Genomic DNA, 22403 nt, shown 5'->3' with positions numbered 1-22403 from the left:
AATCTTTTTATCTCACCCAACAAGATGGACTTAGACTGGAAAGAAATGAAAAAAAAAAAAATACTGACTATTTAAGTCTATAAAATTATATTCGTGTGAAAGGACTAAGTTGCTTTATTTTTCTTCATAATTTTGTAAGTTTGGCACGATTAAATAAAAAGATGCCTTGTTACAAATGACGACAAAAACAATACGCGTTCGTTTGCAATATTGAATTTTGATAGTTAGATTTATGAGAGAAAGAAAAGATGGAGAAAGAGAGGGAGTGGGGGGTTGATAATCATGGCTTGGTTATTCAACACTGCTTTTTTGAGATATACGATAGTATATGTACAGTATACAAATAGAGAGAGAGAGAGAGAGAGAGAGAGAGAGAGTTGAAAGTCAATTTTTTGAGAAAAGAGAGGGAGAGGGTGAATAGAGAGAATGGGAGAGAATTAAAGGAGGGTGTAGAGAGACAGAGAGTAATAGGAGAGAATTAAAGGAGGGAGAGGGTGTAGAGAGAGAGAGAGAGTAATAGGAGAGAATTACAGATGTGTCACTCCTCCCTATATTAACAAGATTTCCTCCCTCCTCAAGAGACTTGCTCTGAGTTTTACACTTCCGGTTCGTACGAAGGGAAGGGCACTCCATATCTATACCATACCATACAACCGTGAAACGTTTACAAGAGTAAGTGCACATTTTATTGCTTTCATTGTTTGTCTGTTTTTCTTATGAGTTCGCCAAAATTTGCGATATGGCTTATAAGCTGGCTTTGGTCCCAAACTTTTCCCAAGTTGTCTGGGGAAGCAGTATTTTTTCTTATGTTGTAGCTCAAGAACATGCCCACTTGCTTCTTCTTTTCTTCATTTTTTCTTTCTTTGTGTTCTGTTTTTTTTTTCTGGCTTTGGGTATGGAATTTAGTTGTGTCTCTGCACAATTGTTCAAAGACTCATAAGACGATCGAGTTAAGTGCACTCTTTTTCTTTCAGTTTTTTTTTCTGGTGTTGTAGCTTAAGAACCCAGTTGCTTCTTTTTTTCCCTTTTTTTATCTGGCTCAACCCAGTTACATAGAAACAGTGTGTCCAATAATATGCGACGCGCCCTTGATCTAAATTCTGTTTCTTTCTTACTGCAGCAGACTTTGGCCAACCGCGCGGGATGAATCATCAAGCCAACCTCCCTGTTAGCTATCCTCCACGATCAGAACCGTAAGTCAAACCCTTCTTGCCTTCGTTTCAGTCGTAGCTCCATTTGCTCTTGGTTTAAATTGTCTTGTTCAAATAGCCATTAAAAAAAAAGGAGAGAGTAGAGAGAATAAAAATAGTTAGGTCAATAACTTCTTATCAGTGTTTTTCTCATAGTGTCTTGATCTTCTGGCAATTCCCTTGATCTGTTGTTAGGCATGGGGCCAATGGGCAGCCAGAAAAGCACTTTTATGCATGCCCCGGACATATTGGTGTAAACCAGAGAAGAGCTCATTAGAAGCAGTTTATAGGACTATTACTTTAAGAACTCAGCTCTTGATCTGTTGTTAGCGCTTAAGTTCTAGATATTTTATTCTCTAACATGGAAGAAAATGGCAGCTAGGAGTATATATATATTCGTTTTTTTCTTTACCCAACCCAAAGAAAACGGGAACAAGTATGTATTGCTTTAATTAGGATAGCATCTCATTTTTTTGACCCTAAGAAAACAGGGACATCCATGATCCATCCATAATAAGCGCAATATATATGTGATTAGGAAAGCATCTCATATATATATATAGTTTGTTTTTTTTTTTTTGACCCAAAAGAAACAGAAAGACCCGTCCATTATATGCATAATAACTTTGATTAGGACATCATGACATTATAAGCTACTTAGTTTTTTCTGATCCAAAGAAAACAGGATCATTCATGCAAAGTATGTATAATAGCTTTGATTAGGACATCATCTCATGCTTAATGAAGCTACGTTTTTTGACCCGAAGAGAACATGGACATTCATCTCATGACAAGCTACAACAATTTTTTTACCCAGAGAACAGGAACATCCATCCATAATATGTAGAATATTAGCTTTGATTATGACAGTATCTGATATAAAGTACTATAAATATCTTTCGTTTTACTTCCAAAAACATGAAGGATAGACCCTTGATCGAAACTTTCGGAGTTAGTATATATGCACATACTCCTCTTCTTTCATTTTGTACGTTAATTATAATTACGTAGCTAAAAATTCAAACATTTCTTTGCGTTGCTTAACGCTTCTTTCTGTGAATTATTTCTTTAGGGGGATGGGGCTTAGTACAAACACTGGGATGAATCAAGGTGCTAACCTTCCAACACTTTCATCTCATGCGTAAGTACTTCCTAGCTTGCTAACTACTCATATACAACTGACAATATTACGTTTTATTAATCTTTTTTTTGTTCAAAACTGTTATTAGTCTTATGCTTTCGAAATATTGGTAATAATACAACTTTTGCCTAAAGATTTTCTGGTTTAAGATGGTATAATTTTGACCAAACGAAATTGTATAGATAATCCAAGGCAATTCTATTGAATTTTTTCATCATACAATTAGTAACAGCACAAGCGAGGAGCAGGAGCGTCATCATCATGGCACTTCTACAAAGGAATTGCACAAATGTATTTCCTCTGCCATCACCATGCTAGCCGTGCTTCTCCCAATCAAGCACGGAGCTGAAGTCGCATCTCTTTTCGTCACAGACCGCGTTACTATGCTGGCGTTCATCGTTGCTTTGTTGGTTTACTTCGGCTCATTGGCTGCCAAGATACTCCAAGCTCATGATAATCCAGACTTGGCCGAGGTCATGGATAAGATTAGCCTCTTGTCTGGAACTTTTGCGTTGAACTTAGAATTGCTAATCGCTGTTCCAGCTTTGGGATGGTTTGCCATCTTCGTGTGGAGCATTTGTCTTGCGATAGCTGTATCAAAGTCATACCATCAAAGTGCAGTTGTGGTGAGAATATTGTATCAAAGTGGAGCTGAAGAACTTGCTGATGCATCTGAAAAGTTGAAAGAGCTCTTCAGGACTATTATTCGCTACTTGATCGAGGATGCCGAGCTCTGAAACGTCCTATCAACACCCACTTTCCGTCGGCACAAATTGCTTCCCAGAAATTATGTCAATTTTTCCATGTTGGACTGAGTTCTAGAAATTAGAAGAAAATAGTGTACTGTCATCAACTCTCAACTATGGTGGATCTAATTATTAATTAATATTAACATGTAAAATTACGTGGGTTAAGAAAGTGGTACACTATTAAAAAGAATAATTTTCAAAATATTTTCTAAAAATGTATATTTTTACCTTATTTCTCCTTCATGCAAATCATGATTTTACGCACATACAAAAATAATTTATTATATAAAAAAAAATAAGTGAAAATTTGATAGTGCATGAATTAAGTTGCATGTCATGTGTGCGAAGTTAAGTTGTGTCTCACCATTTGTTCTAAGACGCATAAGACATCTTAGAAAAGTTAGCTCACCCCTCAGTTCATGGAAAGACGAAGTTATCAACCACGTGGTGTTATCCCATTGGTTGAAGGCATTGATTCCTAAATCATTTGTCTTGGTTTTGGAATTGGTGTTCTTTGTTCCGGCTTTAGGGTTATCTGACCTCCTCTTCTGGATCGTTTGTTTTTTGAGCGGTATAGCTGTTTACTTGTACCCATACGTCAAAAAATTGTTTACAAGTGCAGTTGGAGGAGTTGTTCAAGGCTTTGAAAATTTGAGAGAGTATTTGAACAGATCATCATTGCCTGCTTCACAAAGAAATATAAAACTGGGTTACCCTAAGTAAGTTACTTATTACCACGCTTATCCAAGAAGATGCAAGTAAGATAGAGTGCTTCAAATCATGTTTGTTTTGTGTAATAAGGTCAATATGCACGACCAATACTTTAGGCTTGAGTGGCTTGTTATTTTGATTTTGTTGATTTATATTTGACTCATATTGTGTTATCAGAATGGGCCTTTGTTAAAGTTGAGTGTGTATGCTGTGGTTGTGGATGGGAGCTTTAGAACTAGAAACGGATTAGTATGACTTACCCTTTAAATATGTTTAAAAATAAAAGAAAAAAACATTATAACTAGATCGACAAAATTTCTTGTGGAGTCAAACTACATATGATTAACAATTTAACAACGATGGGGCTTAGATCTTGACCAAAAAAACAATGGGGCTTAAATTTCCTGGATGTCAGTAAACGACATAGGCACTCACCTTTACACATCATCCATTTACGCACTTGCCTTTACACACTTATATTAATTTGTGTGGAATTTTGGGCATCAACATAACTCACTGCTTCTCTCCAGCCAGGGGCATGCGTCAAAAAGAGATGTTGTTCCACATTGTGGATGAAAACTTTGGGATCCTTGGGGAAGTGTCTGACGGCTTTCGTTAGGTAGGGACACATCAACGCGTGGCCAGCCAATGGGACACGTAGTATGTGTGACGGCTTTCATCATTATTGATAATTTATGTTCCTCTGGCCTTACTAAACAATTTATGTTAGAAGGCAAGTCTTGTTATCGTCCTCCGTCTACGTACTGTATCCAAATTATCCAATCAAAATATGATCTTGTCTTTCAAAGCATAAGTTCAGAAGACGAAAAGAAATCTTAATCAGCACAATTGGTTTCAAGGAAAGAAAATGAAAACAAATTATAATAATCCAGAATTTGGTTTTATTATATTTCTGAAATAAGCTTCGCTTCGAAAGAATATGGCCTTCGATTGAATATGCAATCATCATCGGATTCTCTTGTACGGCCGTGAGGAAAAGGCCCAACAGTTTAAGCCCGATAATATATCTAACTACGACCCAAGCAAGCAACTCAAGCAACCTGGCCGGAAATTGATCAGGTCCAAGACTGAAACTCATGAAGTCGATGAGAGAGAGAGAGAGAGAGAGAGTGCCTGGAGGCGACTGAAAAAGCAGGCAGATCGAAAACAGACAAAAGAAGGAAAAAAAAATATGCTTATATTTTCATGCGGATATAACGTGTTAACAGAGGATAATGAGACCCTGGTACCCCTACTGCTGCACGTACGGCTTCTTGGGTCCAGTGGATCCAGTACAAAATCACCCACACGGCCCCAAAATCAAAATATATATTGTTTTGTCCCCCCACACCCCCTAAAAATATAGTTTTGGGAACAGTTTTGTCTGCAGTTCTCGCAACCTGTGCAAAAGCTGATGCTTTGCGATTCTTCTCCGCAGTTCCCTCACTCCGACTATATATCTGCCAACGCGCATCACAGCCACAGGCGTAGCCATATATGAAATGTCCGTACGTAGCTAGGAAGGGAGGGGCATTCTATATCCATATGACATACATTTCTTCTCTGCAAAAGCTGATGCTCTGCGATTCTTCTCTGCAGTTCCCTCACTCGGAAAATATATATCTGCCAACGCGCATCACAGCCACAGGCATAGCCCCATAGCCATATTTCTACATACGTCCATAGCTAAGAAGAAATGCTACGGAAGGTCTCATATTTCACATCCCTCTAGAAGGTCTCATATTTCTGCCACAGGGCAGCATGTGGGATATTGGGTCTGGGGAGTTAGGATCTCGATTCTCGCAGGGGGACGGTCGGGGAAATCGACGAGGAGGCCTGGGAGGTGGAAGGTAGATCCTCCAGTAGGCGAGAGATGTGAGATCTAGGGTGTTAGTTGGGGGAGAGTCGCCGGGGGGTCCTTGGGAGGGGGTGGATCGGGATGGAGTGTAGCTGGGGAAGATAGACAGAAAGAGACAGGTGTTGGTTGCTGGTCATTGGTTGGTCCCTCTCGCTTGGGAATTAGGGAAGGGATGATTGGGATTTTTTTTTAATTTTTTTTAAAAATCTGTTAGATTGATATTTTTATTTAAATAAATTATAAAAAGAGATATCAATATTTTTAATTGTTTTAGGACCTTTTATATTCATTATTTTAAACAGTAATTAATAAAAGGCCACTGACACACATTTGTTCTGCTACGAGTTCCAAGAATTATGTCAAATCTATTCATGTTGGACTGAGTTCTAGCCCCCCTCCATTTCCAGTTTGGGCAATCATTCCTTCTGGTTTCCTCTTCCTTTTTTGTTTCTTTTCTTTGCATCTCTTTCTTTCTTTCGGATAGTCCATATGATTCACTAACATGGAATAAAATAGCAAGTAGGAGAGGAATCTTCGGCTTAATTACTTTCTAGCAATGATCTGTTATTTATTGAATTCGCATAAATATTACTCATAGTTTTTCTTAATAATTACAACATTACACACACATACATATACAGTGGCGGAGCTAGGAATCGAAACACAAGGGGTCTTAGTGTAAAAGTCCAAAAAAAAAAAAATTAGGATAGCATCAACATATATATTCTACATATGCAAAAAAATGAAAATAAAAACTCACATTGTTACTGGAAATTAGTGTGATAAACATCTCTAAGAATCTCATACTTCACTTACGCACTAAACACATAAACTTGAGACATCATTTTATTCGAGATCACATAGAAAAGGGAAACATATAACTAGAATTTATTAGTACAGACTTTCAGTGGGTAGACATTTTCACTAAACCTGTTCCAGAGCTCATGAAACACGAAAACATATTTGATACCTTTTCCGCAAATTGGACATCTTTTCCACCGAATTAATTATAAAATAAGGAAAAGAGGGAGGAGGAAGGAGAGAGGAGAGAGGAGATTATGTAGTTACCCTAAATTCCTTAATTAAATTGCTGCCTAAGTTTTAAATTTAAGAAAAAAAAATTAGAATGGCATGCACAGGCTGAGGCGCAAGAGTGGCAGAAGTTGCAACTTCAGATGGATATTAAAAATATAAACTTTGTTATTACTGGGGGCAAGAATGCTTTGTGATGGTCCAGAGGCCAATAGATAGCAATTTGCCATTTTGCTTTGACTTCAATTATAGTGTCTCACGGGCTTAGGAGCAAAGTCTTCTATGTAGCCAAGAATATGTAAAATACATTTGAACTTCGGCTTAAGGACAAATTCCGTCAAGTTGTGTTGTGGAGAAGCAGTGGCTGGAGAGGATACGATGGTCTTTTCCAATTTTTTCAAACCTGGCCCAAAACGACGTCGTTTTGGCCAGGTCATTTTAAGAAAAAAAACGGGCGCGCGTCAGCCTTCTTCTTCAGCCTGCAACCCATCGTTCTTTCAGATATTTCGTCGACCATATGGTGTGCAGCTCCAAGAGGTCGCACCGGCAGCTCCAATGGACCTCTTAGCCTATTTCCATGGCTTCCAAGAGGTCGTGCGACCCCAATGACCCCACTGTGGCTCCGCCTCTATATATATATATATATATATATATATATATATGCATAATCATACTTATTTCAATGCAATTTCCATGTTTTCTTTAATAATAATAGCATAAGCAAAGAACGTTCTACAAAGACATTGCACAAATATATATTTTCTCTCATCACCATGCTAGGTGTGCTCCTCCAACTGAAGCAGGGAGCTGGAGCAACATCTCTATTTAACACAGACTACCCGACTGTTGTGATCCTCATTGTTGCTCTAGTCATTTACAGCGGGTCATTAATTGGCGCTACATATATACGCCAAGCTCACCTTAATTTGGATTTGGAAAAATGCATGAGCAAGATTAGCCTTCTTTTTGGAGCTGTTTCCGTGGTTTTGGAATTGGTGATCCTTGTCCCGGATTTAGGGTTAGCCGCCCTCTTCTTCTGGATCGTTTGGTTTGTGAGCTTTGTAGGTGAGTACGCGTGCCTATACGTGGAAACGTTGTATAAAAGTGGAGTTGCAAGAATTGTTCAGGCCTTTGAAAAACTGAAAGAATATCTGAACATGATCATTGCTCGCTTCACAGTGAAACCCAAGGAGCAAGCGGGGTTGCCCTAAGTAAGTTACATATGCATGCGACGCTTGAAACAAGAAGCTGCAACTCCGACTTAGCTTCAAATATTGTCTTGGTGTGTGCTCTGTACGTAATAAGTTCCATATGCGCAGCAGCACCAAGACTTGAGTGGCTTGTTATTTTGATTTTTATAATTTAAAATTGACTCATATATATATATATATATATATATATATATATATATATATATGATATTTCGGATTTATGCATTCCTCGTTTTTGTGCTTTGCCCCAAATTATGCTCAGAATGGGTCTTGTTGTGTTGTTGCCATGGTCTTATTCCAAGATGATAGAGAGCAAATGTACACAAGGACAAAAATAATTTAAAAGAAAGGCGTTAACAAAAGGAGATTCCAAGTTTTCAAGTAGCAAAGGAAGTAAATGCAAAATTCAAGTAGAGCTTACACGTAGTTCGGTCCTTGATGGGGAGGGAGGAGAACGGTGAAAAATTGAGAGAGTATTTGCCTGCTGCTTCGCAATGAAATCTGATGAGGATCAAACTGGGTTACCCTAAGTAAGTTACTTACCAGGCTTATCCAACAAGACGCTAGTCAGAGAGTTTGATTCAAATGATCATGTGTTTTGTGTGTTGTGTAATAAGGTCAATATGCACGACCAAGACTTAAGACTTGAGTGGGTTGTTATTTTGATTTTGTTAATTTACATTTGACTCACTGTATATGCTCTTTTGTTTAAAGCATTGGGAAGTTTTGAAGAGAAAAACAATAATACAGGCCTATATCTTATGCTTAGGAATTTTCGAATATTATTAATTGTCTAAGCTCTTGGATATTATTAATGTGAAGATAAAGGCAGTTGGGCGCACATGTATAAAAAGAAAACATTTTAACTTGACCCAGTGGGGCTTAGATTTCCTGATGTCAGCATACAGCGACCCAGCGGGGCTTACAAATCTAGTTGATATCCAGCCAAGTGGGGAATGCGTCAAATAGGGACACATCAACGCGTGTCCTATTACAAAGTCTTGCCCTATTACACTATTCGTATTAACATGTTCACCCAATCTAAAAAGGCAATTTCAGATAGGGAGTAGGGACACATCAACGCGGCCAGTCAACGTAGATATGTGTGACTGCTCCAAGGATTTACAAAGTGTTGCCCTGGCCTTACTAAACAATACATTTTGGATTTATATGGAGAGATATTATTAAGCAAACTATAAATTCATAATTGGTCGGCATTTGTTAGTAAACACGTCTGCATGCATGCAATTAGAGAAAAAACCAAAACCATGTTTTCGCTTTCGTTCTGTTTTAGTGCTTGTGTTTTCTACCTAGTTTTCTGTTAACATTTATTTGCTCATAATAGATACATTAATTGGTACTAATCCTGTAAGAAATTCCTGTATTATTACCTTATTTATTTGAAGCTTTTTGTTTTTGTTTTTTTTTTCCTAATATATATATAAACCTGATAAATGCAAATATTTTGTCTTCACGTGAGTCGTAGTTATAGTTTTTTGGTATAGTTTAGTACAAAAGTATAACTCTTCACAAATTATAATATAAGTGTATATTAATTGATATTAAACCCCAAAATGAGAAATCTTAACTCCATTTGTAATCGGAACACTTTAACATTTTTTAATTTCGTTACCAAAGTAAAATAAAATAAGACTTTGAGATTGTTTGTGGTTGGTTTGCATCATAAGCAACGCTGCACTCAGGGACGGACCTTTAGTTTGGCAAACCCGGGCTATAGCCCAAGCGGCTTCTTTTTTCCAGCCAAAAAAATAAAATCCTAGCTCACCCAATTTAAATAACCTAACCTCATCTAGTTCTCCTAGTCATTAAAAAGAAGAGGGCTCACCCAATTTAAATAACCTAACCTCATCTAGTTGGGGTGTGGGGGAACACACACAGCACAACAAAAGAAAAAAAAGAGAAAAAAATAAAATAACTCACACACAGCACATAGAAAAAAAATAAATAAGAAGAAGCATCATACTACCCTTGCATGTAGAGAAAAAAAAAAATTTGTCTAAGAATATGGTTTAGGAAGCCCATTGTGGACGCTCTTATTACCCAACTTTAGCCCACCCTATTTTAAAATCCTAGGTCCGTCCCTGGCTGCACTGATATTAGAATGACAAAATAGCTCATCAAAAGTGGCTGCCTGCGTAAGACCCAAGCCTACAAGTCAATGCTCAGTCTTTGACGTGCCTCATCTTAACTGTATCCTCCCCATATGATCTTGCTCGGAACCTTCCTATCAACACCCACTTTTTTTTATGTCAATTTTTCGATGTAAAATTACATGGGTTAAGAAAGTGGTACACTATTAACATGTAAAATAGTGTCTACTTTTCACAAATTTTCCTTTCTTTTTTAAAAGAATAATTTTCTAATAATTTGTAAAAATGCATATTTTTACTTTATTTTTCTAATTTGTAAAATAGTGTCTACTTCGGTTTCCCCACCTTCCCAAATGGCATCAACACCCTATCTCTTGAGGGAGATGCTTTCATCGACGGTGAATTCCTCCGAGAGATAAAGCGAGTGTGTGTGTGGGTGTGGTGCGAGTGTGAGGAAGCGACCAAGAAATAGCTTGAGAGAGAACACAGAAAACACACTAGCTTTGATTTTCTAATTTCCTTCTAGTGTCGTTGTTAAGATTTGAAATAATTTATTATATTAAAAAAAACACATAAGTAAAAATTTGATAGTGCATGAATTAAGTTGCATGCCATGTGCGAAGTTAAGTTGTGTCTCACCATTTGTTCCAAGACGCATAAGATGACTTAGAAAAGTTAGCTCACCCCTCAGTTCATGATAAAAAAGGAAGTTATCAACGACGTGGTGTTGTCCCATTGGTTGAGGGCATTCCTTTCTTGAAAAATTGGTGTATATAAATTCGAATAGAAAGGCATTGCATGAGAGCCCAACCATAAGACAGAAATCACAATCACACGCATATAAGACAAGGATCCGAGTGGTTCACCCTTGAAATTGGGGTGCGTCCACTGTTTGCATTTGTATTGTATTTATGAGAGGGTTTTGTGGTGTGGTAATTGGTTTGTGAAAAGTTGTGGTGTGGGGCTAATTGGATTTTTTTGTTTTTCCCTTTGGAAATTTGGAAAGAAAGACAGACAGAGAGAGAGGAAGGAGATGGGAAAGAAAGGTAGAGGAAGGAAGAGGAAAGAATGAGAGAACGGAAATTTTTTTATTTTTTTATTTTATAATTTTTATATTATTATTTTTTCACACATCAGCCCCAATTAAATATAAATATTTTTTAAGTCAAAATCCTCAATTAAATTTAAATATTACAAGAATTATTTTTTAGTCCGACACAACACCAAACATATAGGTCTTCACTATTTTTACAATCCAGCCACTTAGTCCGACATAACACTAAACGTAGGTCAGTACTTAATCCAGCTTAGGCCACTCCGATCTAATCCAAGATAGTCCCAAGACTTAGTCCAATTCATAACAGTCCGTTGTACCAAACGACCCCTTAAAGGCTAAAGCAGTGTTAATACAAGACCTCCCATCTGTATATTCAATTTTTTACTTATATTCATTTTCTTCACTGTAGCTTAATTATTACCTATGGATGGAGGAGGGGGTAGATTTGGTGCATCAGGTAAGAAATCAAGTTTTGCCATAAGGTATATGCACTAGTTGAAAGCTTTTGATGATTTTATATTCAAATAACCATGGCTGTATAAATTTAGAATTAATAATTGTAGAAATGTGATATTTATTGATTGCAGTAATTACTACAATTTTGGGAATTGACCATGAGTAGGTATTACAATGGCAATATGTGTAATTTTTTGAAAAACAGTGGCAAAGGTTTTGCATACTTGGCTTGGCTTGACTCAAAATTCGACCTGTATCTAAAGAACACTTGAGATTGTTTTGTCATCTTCTTGACCAAGAAAATGTTTAGAGAGCTTAGCTGTCATGTAATCTACTTTTTTACTGTACCAAAGAACAACAAATAATCCTCTCTCTCTCTCTCTCTCTCTCTCCGCCATCCCAAGTTCCCAACCCTCCGTCTGATTAAAAAAAAAAAGGTCACCAACCCTCCTAGCAGCTTGCCGGTCACCTGTCCTCCAGTGACCACCACAACTTTTTTGCTTTTTCTCTTTCTCGACAGCCCCCTCCACCACCATATGTACAAGACACCTTAGAAGCTCTCCAACACACCCTACAAGCTCTCCAAGATAAGCTTAAGCCAAAAAACTTCTACCCAACCATCACAGCCACACCCATATCCGTACGTACGGGGCGAAGGGCATTCTATACAAAACCTTGAGACTTAAAAGAGTAAGGCAATTTTTCACTTCCATTTTTTATGGCTCGAGAAAAGCTGCACGGTGGCTGTCAGGGCCGGGCACATAAATTTCTCCTCAGCTCATATGTATATGCAAAAAAAGAAAAAAGAAATAAAGAAGAGTAAACACGTATAGGGAAAAAAAAAACTCCACGTATTATACGTTAAACTTTTAAGCGCAGGGAGAAAAAAAAAACATTTCAGCAAGAAGTGCTATCGATGCCCTCCTACTCCTTTTCTGTTTGAATTTGAATTTAATGTTTTCACCAAAAGCAAGATCATCTTTGCTTGCATCCAAATCTTTCTCATTTGTAGCAGTCATCATGTCCTTGGCTTATTCTTCAATGGCCTCTTAGTTTTGAAATAATTTCTTTCAGATGAAGAAGACATGTTATTCTTATTATCTCTCTTTTTCTTTCTTCATCTATCATCATCTATTCTTCTCCAATTTTCTCTCTTCTTACCTCTAATCAAAATCCTTAATTTTTTTTTATTTGATTATGTTGATGTAAATTTATAATTAGTGACATTATTTTTACTAAATTTTACTTGATTGAATTGGTAATTCTTCCTATTTGTGATTATGCAGATGAAGATTTGATCTATTTATTCAGTTTTTTGTGTGTGTTATTTTATGTGCAAAATTTTGGATGTTTCAAATAAAGAAAAAAAAAGTTTAAAAATCCAGGTTTCATTGTTCCTTTTTTAGTAGTTGATTTATTAACAGTTCAATATTTCATGTTTGTGTGTTCACTGTTGATATTTTTGGTTGCTTTATCGATATTGCTTCTGGCTGTGTTCTTTTAATCAGATTTTTATTGTTATTGATTCAATTTAGTATAAAAGTTAAATAATTTCCTAAGGAATAACTCTCTAAAAATCCAAAGAAAAAAAAAAACAAAGGGAATAAGAGATAGCTCAAGCTCTAAGAGGATTTCTGGATAAATATATTCTTAAAAAATAACATTTGTTATAACAAATGAAATTTATTAGTTAATAAAAAAATAAGGTTTTGCAGTTTTAGTAATTAGCGTGTCTATAGGAGCACGATTTAAACTTTCGTGCAGGGCCTTATACAACTCATGACCACCCATGGTGGCTGTTCTGAACAAATGTGGCGTTTCCACTTTTTGATAAACAAAATGTGGCGGATTTCACGTCAGCCACGGCCAAGTGTTTCCAACATTCAGAATAGCGTTAATGCATGAACCTCCGATCTGAATTCTGTTTCTTCTTTTTTTCCTGCAGATTGAGGAGGTCGCGCCCCGGATGGACCACCAAGCAAGCATTCCTGTTAGCTACCCTCTACGTTCAGAGGCGTAAGTCTACATACATACTATTAATACTTTGCCTTTCATTCATTCAATTTGTTTGCGGCAATTTTTTTATTTTGGGGCAGAATGTTTGCTTCTCGAGCACCTATGGGGTAACCAAATAACTTGAGAAATGTGTTTAATCTTTTTCTCTCATTCCATTTATTAGCCCAACTAATGTGAACTAATGCTAAACACCATGCATGCTTCTTATTTTTCTTCTTTTAAGGTCTGAAATAAACTTTGCTAATTAAACAATGAAACTCTTAAACAATCCCTAGCTAGCAGCATCCGGTATCTGTACAAAATAAACTATTTTTGTTTCGTTTCAGTTGTAAACTTGTAGCTCAAATTGACCCTCAACAGCCACATTTTTTTTTACACACATTGAGACACATTTTTTTCAACCATTAGATTAAGGAGCTTTTAATAACTAAGATTGCATTTTAAATTTTTAAAAAATAATTAATACACATTGGAAATTGAAGTTTCCAAAGGTAAGGAGAACATATCCAAGAATTTTAAGTTAAATTTAAGCTCCAAGATTGATTCGAAAGTTGAGATCCAAAATTGCTTATTGGCCAAATGATTTTAAGATTTATAATCATCAATAATATGGAGAGAAGATAGGGTGAAGAGAGAGTAGAATGGAATTAAAAGTTACTTTTTTGAGAAAAGAGAGGGAGGGTGGAGAGGGTGGAGAGAATTAAAAGTTGATTTCATGACAAAATAGAGGGAGAGGGTGAAGAGAGAGTAGGAGAGAATTAAAAGTTACTTTTTTAGACTTGTGAAGTTGAGAAGAGAGAGAGAGAGGGTGATGTTGACCAAAAAAAAGAGAGATGGTGGAGTGGAGAGAGAGAGAGAGCGTAGAGAGAAGAATAAAAATAGTCAACAACTTTTTTCTTTAGGTCAATAACTAATTATCAGCATTTTTCCTCATCTTAATCAACCCCTCATATAGTGTCTTGATCTCCTTGCAATTCCCTAAAGGAATGAGGGCATGGGGCCACTGGGCAGTCAGAAAAGCACTTTTGTGCATGCCGTGGACGTATTGGTGTAAACCAGAGAAAAAGCTCATTAAAAGCAGTTAATGAGACTACTTCAGGGCCTGTTTGGTATTCAACTTGAATTCAACTTTTTAAACTTAAAAACAGAATTTGAGTCCAAAACAAAGAAAATCTATTTGGTAGCCCTATTTTTAAAAACTCAAACTCAAGAACAACTAAAAAACACTCTAATTATTAAAAACAAAAAATATCTGTTTTTTCAGTTTTTTTCTAACAACCCACAAGTTCTCACATTTTTAAGATTTGAAAACAGTTTTCAAGTTGGATACCAAACAAGTTTTTGAATCTTAAAAATAGATTTAAGAACTCAAAGAACTCCTTGTTTTTAAGAAAAATCAAAATTTTTGAGTTCCCTATTTGAATAGGATACCAAACGACCCCTTAAGAACTCAGTTCTTGATATGTGTTAGCGCTTAAGTTCTAGATAATGATAAATTCTTGCGACTCATAGTTTTATTAGTTTATTATAAGATAACATATATAATAAACAAAGCAATGCTAATAACATGTATATTAATTGTAACAGTAAAAGCAAAGAACGTTCTACAAAGGCAATGCACAAATATATATTTTTTGTCATTGCCATGCTAGGCGTGTTCCTCCAACTGAAGCAAGGAGCTGGAATGACATCTCTATTTAACACATACTACATACTCCAAGCTCACCTTAATTCAGATTTGGCAAAATTCATGACCAAGATTAGCTTCTTTCTTGGAGCTCTTGCCTTGGTTTTGGAATTGATGATCCTTGTTCCGCATTTAGGGTTCGCTGCCCTCGTCTTTTGGATCGTTTGCTTTATGAGCTTTGTAGCTCTATACTCGTGGGTATACATGAAAACATTGTATAAAAGTGCATTTGCAGGAGTGGTTTACGGCTTTGAAAAGTTAAAAGAATATGTGAACATGATCTTTGCCAGCTTCACAGTGAAAGCCGAGGAGTAAACTGGGTTACCATAAGTAAGTTAACTTATATATATACCACGCTTGAACCAACAAGCTGCAAGTTAGAGTTTGCTTCAGATCTTGTCTATGTTTTCTATAAGGTCTTTATATGCACGACCAAGACTTCAGCTCCGCGGCTTGTTATTTTGATTTTGGTGATGATTAGTATTTGGCTTGGCAGAAAAAGAAGATGAGTAATACTAATATTTGACTCATTATTTCATATTTTTATGTTATTTTTTATAAGTTGGTTTGTGACTTGGCAGGCGGCAGATTCCCCTCCAACAACATGTGTTATCATATCATCTCATATCGCTAATAAGCTAGTGCGTTTATGCTTTTGACCCAAAGGAAACAGGAACATCCATCCATTAATATGCAAAGTAATGTATACGACATCATCTCTATCGTTTTTAACTCACTCTTGACGAAGTCATCTCCGAGACGGGGGCGACAACCGAATCACCTACGCCGAGTTGATTATGAACAGGCTCTTAAGCTCGCGGTCGAACGATGTCGCTAGGAGAAGGCGTTGGAGGAGGACACACCCACCCACCCCACCTCCAATATTAGATCTGACCCTCTCCAACACAGATCAAGTCGAAACTCCAACCCAGCCATAGCTTCCATGTGAGATCCATTCAACCAATCTAACAAATAAAAATGAACATTGATATGAAGAAAAGTGGATCTAAAAATGATTTTGGCTTTTTCAATTGGGTTTGTGTGTTGATGCAGCGTTTGTCTGCTCAAGCTTCAATGGCTATCCAATGTTAATCTTCTTCAACACAAACATACATTATAAAGACAAGGGCTATAATGTATACATGCAAGCAGAGGTGTTTACTCTCATCTGAGGACATTATAAAGACAAGGGCTATTAAGGACAAATGATAAATCGTATACGGACATGGTACAAAACATTTGCCTATCAATTCCTTGCTTGTTGTGCATCATGGATTTATATCCAGATGTATTAATAAGCAAACGATAAATTCATAATTGGGGCTTTTGTTTTAGCTTGGTCGGCCTTTGTTCGTAAACACCTCTACTTGCAAATTAGAGCCAAAAACATGTTTTTGCTTTCGTTTTGTTACAGTGCTCGTGTTTTGTACATATAGGTTTTATGTTAATATGAATTTTGCCATATTATGGGCTAGTTTGGTATTGCTGTGTTGTGAAAATAATCTCTTTCAAATTTGCAGATTTGCTGTAAAAGAAGTCAGCTGTCAATAAAACAGTTTTGTGTTTGGTAAAAGTGATTTTAGTACAACAATCAATTTATAAGTGTTTGGTAAAATTGTTTGTAAAAGTGCCATGTTGGCCTTCACAGTAGAGTTCCTTGACTATTTGACCAACACCGACCCAAAGTTAACTATTTTTTAAATTTTGATTTACCACGTCTTGTAGACACACGTAATTTCGTGACATTTTTTTGTTTTTGTTTTTTCAATGAAAATAAAAGAAAAAGAAAAAATACGTTCTTGGCGAGGTCGTCAAATGGATTTTAAAAGCGAGAGCAAGCTGTCAGAACAGAAACAGCGCAGGAACGAGATTGCTAGGAGCTGAGAGAGGAAAGCAATTCTCAAAGTCGTTATGGATGCCAACATTTCTGTTAACCCTCCTCCTCCTCAACGTTTGGAAGAGTAAGTAGCTCACTTCTTTTTTAATTGAAGCAAGCAAATAATATTATTGCTCGAGGGATCGATGCACTTATATTATACATGAACATATGTGATTAAATCTTCAATACATTTATGTGGATGCTTCTGCTGCTGCCTGCACGAAACTATATCAATCTGTTTAGCTTGAGACGTGCCCATTGCAATCTTACAAATGGACTGATGAATATTATCAAGGAAGATGGTCTGTTTGCGCTTTTATGTTTTTTATTTTTAATTTTTTTTTTTTCTGGGTGACACCAAAAGCTATTTCATCAGTTTCATAATAAATTCTATAAAAGCTAGGATTTCGTATAGGCTTCCCTTCTACGACTTCCAGCGACAACCCCGACCTCTGAAAGCTCAAGCAATTAATGTATACGCTTACATCCCGGACAATCTATACAAAAGGGCCGGCCGGCATATACTAATTACAGCTGCTGACCCTCAAATACGAGATCGTAGCTAAAGGATCCAACCGAGAAATCGCAAAGAATCTAACTCAGAAATTATTGTTTACCCATAATAAAAACGTTTAGCTTGATCTCTTGAGGACTAAGGTAATAAGTAGCAGTCATCTTGTATGTTTTTCAGGCGGCGACTTCTTTGTGCTCCCGAGGGGAGAAACCCAAGATATCGCCGTCATCGGCCATGGATAGCGTTACATAAGATATTGAAGGTGGTACACCGGCGGACGCAGGAATTTTTCAGAGGTGGTACGATTAGCTTTTCAGGTCTTTGTGGTTTAAGCTGAGCCCAAGAAAACCCATAGCGTTTAGGAGCCTTGGACGTTTAGCGTACTCATGAATCTTCTTGTAACCTTCTCTATGGTGATTTCTATGTCTGCTTCTTGTAAGCCTCTCTGACCTGAGATCCTTGAGCTGGTTCCGCCTTCCTCAACTGTCTCTCACCTCATGCACCCTTCATATATATATATATATATATATATATATATATATAATGTGTCTGTGTCTCACTGGGTTATGTTCTAGGTTAACGGTGGCTACCTCACCCTTCCGATCATGAAAATGAAACCCCAGTTGTGGCTCAATGTTATCTTATTTTCCTTTTGTAGTTTTTTTTTTGGTTAAAATTAATTTTGGTAAGTTTTAAGCGAAAAAAAGAAAGAGGACTATTAACTAGTAGTGTTTGTTATTAGTTGCTCTTCAAATAGGAAGAATTAGTAGAGTAATGGATCTGTATATCTAATTCTCTGTCTGGCCAATTCCCTTTTTTTCTTCTTCTTTTACGTTATATATATAGTCCAATATGCAACATTATTGACATTTCTCTCTGTATATAAATATTTATAGCACAAGGGAAGAAGAAGAAGAAGGTCAGAATTCTCTTGGGGAATTGCACAGATATAATTTCTTTCTGCTGGGCATGCTGGGCTTGCTCCTCCAACTGAAGTCAGGAACTATTGCGTCTCCATTTGTCAGGAACTACGTTACTGTAATCACGTTCACTGTTGATTTATTTGTTTACGTGGCCTCATTGGCGACTGTCGAGATACTAGACCACCAAGCTCCGATTAATGATCCAGATTTGTCTGAATTCATGGACAATGTTAGCCTCCTGTCTGGAGCTCTTGCCTCCGTTTTACTATTGCTGATCCTCGTCCCGGCTCTCGGGTGGCTCAGCCTCTTCTTGTGGGTCATTTATTTTGTGAAGGACGTTGTAACTGTGACATCGTATACCAGTGTAGCTGTTCGTGCCTTTGACAGAGTGAAAGAGGTGATCATGAATCAGAGTGGCCTTTCGATTTCCACGGAGGAGCAGAATCATGTTCATCAGCAAGAAATTATAATGGAGGAGGGCCAGAATCATGTTTCGTAATTTCAGTTTTCTACCACGTTTGAAGTAAGTACATTATACATACCTGTGAAATAGTTACTGTACGTTTTCGGGACACGAGAAAAAAAAAGTTTGTACTGTATATATTTTCAATTTAATTACAGTTGCATTGCATTGAGTTGTTTTATTACTTATATGCGCTTCGAGGTTATTTTAAAATAGTAACTGTTATTCAATCTTATAATCATCTGATTATTATTTATCGGATTTTTTTAGTTTCACTCAATTCCTATACTTCTATTTTTCTCTACCCAAATAATATAAATTGGGTTTTTTTTAGAGTACTTTTATTGTTTCTTTTACAAACATAATGCTTTTAATGTCCCTTCTCTTTTCTTGTTCCTTGGGGGTCTTTTAATACAGTACCATTCCATGCTAAAACTATTGGGGAAAAACCCTTATTGAATCAAGGTCTAATTTTCATTTATTATTTATTTTCTATATCTATTTTCCCCTTGAAGGTAAATAATGAAAACAAATTTAAAGTCCTCGATTTAAGGCATTGTTACTCCTTAAATTTTGAATTTGACTTTTGAATATTTATGGCTAGAATAAAAAATCATAAAATGCACATAAGATACATATAATAGGGTTGTAGAAATGTCACTTGAACTTATACCTCAATTTCAATTTGTCACCTTAAAGAAAAATTTAAGAGAAATGTCATCTTAATTTTTCAAAATTCATGATTTGTCATCTTAATTTAACACCATCCAATTTTTCATCCATTATTAATGGTATTTTAGTCTTTCCATTTTCAAATAAAAAAAAAGAGACATCTCTCTCCCTTCCTCCCCCACCCCCTCCTCCCCGCCCCCTATTTTTTTTCTCACCCATGACCTGACCACCCCAGCCCCTACCCGCAACCCACCCCTACCCTCACACTCTATTTGATGACTGCCTGCCAAAGTACCTAAGCGATAAACAAAGAGCGCATAGAGTGCTCTCTCTGCCAACAAATCAATAATCCAGACTCTAAATCCTTAATTTAATAAACCATTTATTTTGAATTAAAAAAAAATCAGAAACTGAAACAAGCTTAAAGAGAAAAATTCGCAAAATAAAAAACACAAACTCACAGAATATTATTATCTTGGTAGGCAATAAGATGGTTTTATCTGTCGGAATCAAATAGAGGGAGAGGGTGGGGATGGGGTGGTCAAGTCGTGGGGGAGAAAAAAAAAACAGAGGAGAAGGGAGGGGGTAGTGGCTGGTGGTTGGAGGGGGTGAGGAAGGGAGAGGGAGAGTACAGAGAGACGACAAAAGGGGGATGGAAAAAAAAAATGCAATTTATTTTCTTTCTTCATTTTCTTCTAATTTTTAAAAGATATACAGTTTTTTTATAATGATTTTTTCATTTTTAAAATACCCTTAACAATGGATGAAAAATTGGATGGTGTTAAAGTCATATGAAAAATCATGGATTTTGAAAAATTAAGGTGACATTTCTCTTAAATTTGTCTTTAAAATGACAAATTGAAACTAAGGTATAAATTCATGTGACATTTCTACAAAAATCCCCATATAATATGCCTAACCAAAAGATCAAAAGGAAGAATATATGTATACATTATGAAATCATGCATGCATAGACATATAAAATTGTGTTACCTTGTTAATAGGAATGACATAATTAGTATACCTACATATGTAGAAAACTCAAGAATCATTCCCCTTTGATAGGCAGACTAACTCAACACGTGAACCTATTTGATATATAAGTATGTAGTTACATAAACCTCTGCTACCTAGGTACACAAATGGGCAAAAAGAAGAAGAACCTCCATTGTCGAGGCCTCGGTGTTGAAGGAGAAGAAATTTGAATATAGGTGGTGTAAAGTTTTTTTTCGGTGGAAGGGTGAGAGACTTTGGGGAAAGAAATGGCGTAAATTTGTATTATAAATGGTTATTGTACAATTAATTTCACAATGAATGAGAGAGTTTTTATGGTAAAAAGTAAAAAAAAAAAAATTATAGAGAGAGAGAGAGAGATATATATATATATATATATATATTATTGGGGGTAAAATGGGCATTGAGAAAAGTCAACCTACCTAGCTCAAAAAATCTGATAATGTTAATTAATCAATTACTTGGCACATTCAGTTTTAGATTATATAAGCCAATTTGATCCAAATCGCAACATGTCTAGCAGTTATTTGCACTTACAAAATTAGAGGAGAAGAGATGTTTGGAGTTGATCTCATTAGAATCCTCAGGCAAAACTTCCAAGGGCTAGCATAATCACTCCCAAGCTCTTCAGTTCCAAGAATATTATAAGGAACTTCTCCCCCCTACATATTCACACAAGAAAGATAAGAGAGGAAAGAGAAAATGCCTATCATATGATTTTGCTGCGATGCATTTTAGAAACACGAGGCATAGTCTAGGGAAGTAAGGAAGAATAATGAAAATGTGTTTCACAGAGAGAGAGAGAGAGTGAGAATGTAGTCTCTAAATAAGCCAAGTTGTGCGTTGTAATTTCTGCTACATTACTTAGCAGTTCATCTGTTTTCAAGAAAATCAACACTAACAATAAAGATGAACACAAAATTATTATAACCTGAGCACGAAAATAAAAGGGAAGCCGCACCAGGATTTGTGTGGGAGAGCAATATCTTGCGCCACCAAATTAACCTGCATTCATGATGACCAGAAAAGCGCTTAATTATTAGTAACTAAAAATCAGATTTATGGGTGATAATTAAGCTTACAAATAAGATCAACACTACTCAAGCTCTCGGAATGAAGGAATACTTAGGGAAGATGATATGACAAATTAACTTCATGCCCAAATGCTACTTGCGACAAACGCGTAGAGAGGATGGGAGATCAATTATATGTGAATACTAGAAGTGAGGGCGATGCAAGCAATGTAGAAGCTGAAAATACAAAGTTACTAATTAATTAAAAACAGTGTGCAAATGTAACTTGTGCTGGAGATTAAAGAGGAACCGGCCATGCATGCGCTGTTCATTTGATTTGATTATATTTCTGAAATAAGCTTCCCAAGAATATCGGCTACGATTGAATATGTCAGAAGCACTGTTCATCTGATTTATAAAGACCAAGAGCATATACGACAGCTTGAAAGTTCTACAAAACTAGCCAAGTTCTTGACGTCCCAAAATTTGTCTTCATGTGCTCAAATTTGTCTTTATATTAAAAGAAATTTTCAGATTTTGACCACACCAAAAAAAAAAAAAAACCACCAAAAATGTCGTCGTCATTTGCAATGTTATGCAACTAATGAACTGATGACAAGTATGAATTAGAAGCCTCCTTAGATCTAGATTCTGAACAAGTATAATTTTTATTTTTATTTTAAAGAATATTTCAGCCTTGAGCAAA

General features: G+C 36.3%; 1 long non-coding RNA gene across 1 annotated transcript; it reads right to left on the bottom strand.

Annotated features, from left to right (window-relative positions):
- Positions 1-18428: 18428 nt before the first annotated feature.
- LOC148296090 (uncharacterized) lies at positions 18429-21763 on the bottom strand. The gene is made up of 3 exons (XR_015834323.1): positions 21646-21763; positions 21222-21346; positions 18429-18913 (listed from the first exon to the last, which is right to left on the bottom strand). It is a non-coding gene; the product is annotated as an uncharacterized LOC148296090 (long non-coding RNA).
- Between the last annotated feature and the right edge of the window lie 640 nt (positions 21764-22403).

Source organism: Prunus avium, chromosome 3 (genome assembly GCF_965620075.1).
Source record: "Prunus avium chromosome 3, drPruAviu1.hap1.1, whole genome shotgun sequence".
NCBI lineage: Eukaryota > Viridiplantae > Streptophyta > Magnoliopsida > Rosales > Rosaceae > Prunus > Prunus avium.
Note: the sequence above shows the minus strand (reverse complement) of the source record. Positions and strands in the feature narration are given on the sequence as shown.